Genomic DNA, 6,259 nt, shown 5'->3' with positions numbered 1-6,259 from the left:
GAGATTGCTATTTAGTAGAGTTAGAAACTTGTACAGCAGTCTTATAAAATATATAAAATCTTCAATATCTATGAAGACATCACAATAAAACTTGTAATTCCAAAAACCATATACACCAAGGGTGTGTCTAGACTACATTCCTCTTTCAAAAGAGGACTGTAAATGAAGGAAATCGAAAATGCATATGAAGCTCAGATTTACAAATCTCACACTTAATTTACACAATCACGTCTGATCACTTTTTCGAAAAAGGTTTTTTTTTTAAAAAAAAAGCAACCTAGATGCAGTTCTTTGGGGAAAAACCCCTTTTTCGAAAGAACCCTGTAAACCTCATTTTTTCAGGAATAAGGGTTCTTTCGAAAAAGAAGAAGCTTCCGATGAATACATAGGATCTGATATTGGAGGGATGTCAGCAGAATTTTATGGGTATTATGAGGGTAAACTGAGGAAATATAAATTTGAAACTCTTTTTTCATTCATACATTTTATTTCCTACAATGAAACAAGATTCAATCATTTTGACTCCTAAACCTAGAAAATGCACAAGATTTTCTTGGACAACTAGTTTTCCATTACACTCTAGAGCGGAAGATATTATTATTTTGCTTATCTTTTCAAACAGGTTGAGGAAGAACATACTAGAGAGGATTGGCTCCTTCTGAGGTCAGTAGGGATTTTGCCACTGACTTCAATGGGAACATGACAAGTCTAATTAATTAAAAAATCATCAGAATTTGTTGTGACTTTTACCCTTGGTCTACACTAAGGGATAAGTTCAAATTAAAATACATGACTTCAGCTATATTAATTGCATAGCTAAAGTTAAAGTATCTTAGCTTGAATTTTGGTGCAATCCACACCACAGGAAGTCAAAAGGAGCACACTCTCCCTTCGACTTCCCTTACTCCTTGTAGAAGCAGGACTTCCGGCATTGATGGGAGTGCCCTCTCCATTCAAATTAGCATGTCTTCACTAGACCTGCTAATTCGAACCCCAGAAAATCAACTGTAGCTGCTTCAGTCTTATCTGTAGTGTAGACATGGCCTTAATTACAGTGATTTTTCTAAAGGAGGATGAACTACTTTATTTTTAACTCCTTATAAAACTGTTTTCCATCTCTACAATTTTTTGGCTTTGGTACTATTAAAATACATTTTATTTTTAAATAAAAGGATATATAAGTGTATTTGGGTTAATGTATATCCCTGACTTTTAAATACTCCTTTATGCAGACTATAGACTTCTCCACTGTCTAATCTCTATGGAGGTATTAATCTTTTTTGTAAAGTACTTCTGAGGTACATGATGCTCTATTCTTTAAAATAAAAAATATATCTTGAGAATCATTGAACCACACTTCTTCAGCAATCTGTCCCAAATATAACAGCCATAAATCAGCACACCATTATTAAAGTGTAGTTTTACTGTGTGACTGTTGAGAGTGTGTGTGAGGAAAGAATAATAGAGTTTCATGTTATTAATCAGTGACGTTCATATCAAATTTGTTCCTTTTACAAGTTATTTTTAAGTGTTAGATCTGCAGACTTATCCTAAAATAATGGTTTTTGAAATTCAAGCCACTTTCTTGGTTCATTCTTCATTGTTAGTAAACAGATTTTGTGAATGCAATTTATTTAAAAATGTTGTTGACTCTCCTGCTGTACAAGAGACTCAAGTTCATATCCCTGATACACTTCAGGCAGAGGGGATAACTAAACACATATTTCCCACATCCCAGTGCCCTAACCACTGATGTAAAACTTGTGAGGGCAGTGAGAGTGCCACGACCACCCCCAGCCACCATGTGAATGGCATCTTAATTCTAGGGGAAATACAGTTTGGCTAAACCTGCTCTGCAAATAGTAGTGTAGAATTTTAAAATAGTTCCAATTAGTTAAAAATCACATTTTTCAATTAAGTTATTATTTGCCAAGCATTTGCCAACGTGTAATCTAGGTTGAATTAGGACCTTTACATTTACTTGATGCCATACAAATCATGCTACAAATTAGAATTTTAAACTTATATGAGAAAGATAATTTAATACCATTAATTTTTAACTTTTAATGGTTCATTTATAACAAAATAGTTAGCAGTATGTTTAAAAAGCAAAACATTAAATATTGAGCATAGATCCCAGTGCAGTTCTTATGTAGGTACTCCTTTCTTTTTTTAAATTTGTGGATAAAAATTGTTGTTTGTTAATTTTATTTTCAAAGCATTTTATTCGACAGATTCTTCAGAACAGTATTGGATGGTGATTAAAACAACTCCAGAATCTGTATAGACATTAGTTCAAGAAACTCATTTATAATTATTCCTGCCCTTTGCTTTTTCCAATCCAAATTAATGGACTGGGTTTTAGAGAGTCACAAGGGTTTTATTCTATTCTGAAAAATCAATAGAATCTAGATTCAAATGGCTTCAAATTAATTTTATGGTAATTAGGCTGGGTTTGAAAGTAACTTGGAGTTTCTGAATGACCATAGAAACTGAAATTTGCTTTGCGTACATAGTAAATAAGTTTACTGCTGTAATTTAGTGGGCCTCTCTTGCAGCGTCACAGGTATTATATCCTTTTGGTATGAGCCTGTATTCAATCAGCAAGTTCCACCTGCTTCAGCTAAAGAAGTAGTCTTAAGATGTAGCCCTATGTTGAGTGTATTACAGAAATGTAATCTAGAAATTACAAAAGGATGGACAATTGGAACAGGATCTGCATGTGAAAGCAATGGGATTCATTTGCCCTACCTAACAACAATGAAAAATATATTCTAAATTACTTAAACATTTCCAATGTGTATATTTTTTATCACTCTTATTAATTAAAATTTACTGATTTAATAAATTCTTCTGGGTTTTCACTGTTACCCACATATTATTTTGTTGGGCTTTAGCCAGAAAGTTCTTATGCAAACCCCAATCTCTAGCAGATACTGGATAATTCATTATCCCGATGCTGCAGGATAGGTAGAGATGGAGTTACAGAACTGGAGTTCATGAGCATACTGAAGGCAACTAATTCAATATCTCTTTATTAACCTTCCCAGTGGCTTCAAATACACAGGGAAGGAGGGGTAGAGGGAAGAGCATGAACAGCCCCAAAACAGACAAACATTTGTCTGCCATCATCTGCTGTGATGATACTCCAGAATTCTTCCATGTGCACCTATTAGGGACTATAGGTATGTCAGCAACACCACATGAACAAATGTACCAAAGGTAGATAACAAATATAATAAAACCTATTTAGACAACTTATTGTCATTAGTTGCTAGATGGATATTATTTACCTGGGCCATGAAAATCTTTTCAGCCAATATCCAACTATAAACCTGAGATAAACAAATCAGCAAAGTCTGAAACTGCCAAAGTTCTTTTGCCACCATCCTTTTACAAGATTGGTATATACAATACCACTCAAAACAGTCCAACCATTATCATGAGTGTCTGAGTTAGTCAAGCAGACTCTTCATTGAGGTCACTAAGAACTATCTATCAGCCTTAGTGACTCCAAAACTAGTGAGCCTGAAAAATGAGACACAGATTCTTCAGTGAACTACACTCTGTACACAAGTAGTTTTATCCCATCAAGGAGTGAATAAGCTTCCCACTCCTTTACATTAATCTTGGGGAATTACATATACACTTTTAATATAAACAGGCTCTATAAAATGATGAGCATGATCACAATTGCATCACCATGAAGAGTGGACTTCTGTGTAGCCTGGCATGGCCAGCCATAGTGAATAGTGGAATCATGCTGTCCTTTCTCAGGAAGGAATTAATTAAGTTGGAAGTAGTTGGAGAGGGCTGTAGAGCTCTAATGACCACATGAAAAGTGGAGGAAGAAATCCAGATGAAGCATGGCTCTCTCTTTGACAAACTCTATTCCGGAGTCCAGCTGATGCAAAGCAAGCAGACATGGAATGTTGGATCAGAATTTGCCATGACAGTTAGTCTGAAAAATGGAGGAGCAGTGAGGCATGGGGGACAGGAGGGCAGCCGAGAGGCATGAGCACCGACAGGAGACCTCAGATCCTGTGAACAGGCCAGTCAGTGCATCCAGCCTGGAGAAGATGAACAGCAGAGCCAGAGAGTCTCAAGTTTGGGAAAGAAGTGAGGTTGGGAATACACAGCAAAGATGACTGTAATCCAAACACAGCTGATACATTGGTACTGAGCAGAATGCCTCAGTGGTGTGCTCAGTGTGACAAGAAGGCAAGTTAGTGCAAGTGTGTGCCATATTTATTACTACTTATCTGTCTCCAGCAGAATCTTCCAACACCTATGAACCCATGCAGAAGCCACAGTCTCATGTCCCTACTCTAGGGAGCTGCCAAGTGATTGGCCAAGCAAGGAGGCTGTAGTGTTGGCAAAGCCTAAGGGTTTCAGCAGTGGCTTCACTGAGGCTTTCAGCACATGAGTTACTGTGTAAAGTCCAATGCTTCATGCACTGACTGAAGATAGTCAGTGTCACTCTTGGCACCAAAGGCTCTAACTAAGCAGGAAGCTCAGGCAGTTTGTGATACACAGGCTTGTCTCAGATACACACCTAAGATTTGAGCTGGAGTGAGGGCAAAGCCCCTGAGATTACCAGAAGGAATTTAACTAGGAGCACATACACTACAATTTATATATGTAAATATTTAATACATATTATAAATGTAGGAATCCCTCTACACACTCATCCATTCATCATTTACCCTCACCTTCCCACCCAACACATCAGTCCCTCTCTAATTCCTTCAGTCTTCCCTTTTCTCATAAGTTTTCTTTCCCCATTCATCTCTACAGTAAATTCCCTTTTCATCACCTATCCCTTCCTCCTCAAAACCTATTAGTCATCCTTACCCCTAGATTCTCTATTTTCAGTTCATTCATTACTCACTCCTCCAATCCATTAGTCCCACCACTTTGCCATTTCCCCCATGTCCTTTCCAAATTGTTTTTAGTAGAACCAAACATTTATACTATGGTAACAATCAACCACCAGATACCGTTGTGCTGGACACTGTACAAATCTTACCAGGGGACCCCTCCCCCTCGCCCCTGAGGGCTTAACATCAAAAAATTCTCTTCACTTCACACCACTTCTGTTCTTTTAGTCCTCCCTTTATCCATTCTCTTACCCCGTAATCCCTTCCTGTTTTTATTCTCCTCTGCCTGTGGATCATTCTGTTTTTCCTTCTCATCCCCTCTCCTTGCTCAGAAACCACAGTAGCCCATACATTGTCTTCTTCTCATTCCTTTGTTTCCAGTGCTTCCTCCTCCAGCTCCTTCTAGGCAGCTCATTAAAGGGAAGCAAAATGCAGGACAATATAGCACTTTAAAGACTAACAAGATGGTTTATTAGATGATGAGCTTTCGTGGGCCAGACCCATTAAAGGGAAGGCACTGAAAGCACAGAGGGTACTGATTAACTGGCAGCAGAAGGTAAGGAGGGAGTTTCAGCTATTAACCAAGAAAGCAGGCAAGGATGGATGCTAAAAAGCTAGCAACTATGCAGCTATGGCTAGTAGTCACTCTGGTCCCAGCAGTCTCCCTGCTCCATGCTGAAGCTGACCTCATGCACATCCACCAGTGACAAGAAATATCCTTCACAAGTGCATATAAAAAATCCCTATCACTTGAAAGAAACATTACCAATTCTTACTTCCCATTTTCTAATAGCCTATATCAGTGATAATCTCTGCAAGCTGCATTTGACTCCATCAGTATTATTGAGACAAGTAATTCTGACAGGTGTGCTGATATAGAGAATATGATCATCATGCCTGTCTTCAGTCCCCCGCAGCCCATCCTTTGCGTCTGTGTGAATTTCCACAGCAGAGCATCCATGGACACCAGGGAAATGCTATAGAACATCCCCACTTCTGAATGCCCTCTCCCCTCACCCATTTGCAGGCATCTGATAAATTTTCACCCCCTTCTGTCCACAAAAGCCGAAGACTGAGGTGTAATCCTAGACTCAAGACTACCATACCTCTAATTACATTAACATATCTGAGGTGAAAATTCCTACAGACAAAAACGTGAATGTGTAGAGCCTATACAAACAAGGGTTTCCAGAGGATTATGAATTTCATAGCATTTTAAATAATAGGAAATAAAATTATGCATTCAGATGACAGCATAGAAAATCCCAAGAATAGTAATCAGATAAAGACATTCATCCTTCTGTGACAGAGGTTCCTAAACCATTTGATAACTCATTTCCCTAAAGATTTATTTCTCAATCCTAAAATTAACATTTTTA

Source organism: Pelodiscus sinensis, chromosome 1 (genome assembly GCF_049634645.1).
Source record: "Pelodiscus sinensis isolate JC-2024 chromosome 1, ASM4963464v1, whole genome shotgun sequence".
Classification (NCBI taxonomy): domain Eukaryota; kingdom Metazoa; phylum Chordata; order Testudines; family Trionychidae; genus Pelodiscus; species Pelodiscus sinensis.
Note: the sequence above shows the minus strand (reverse complement) of the source record.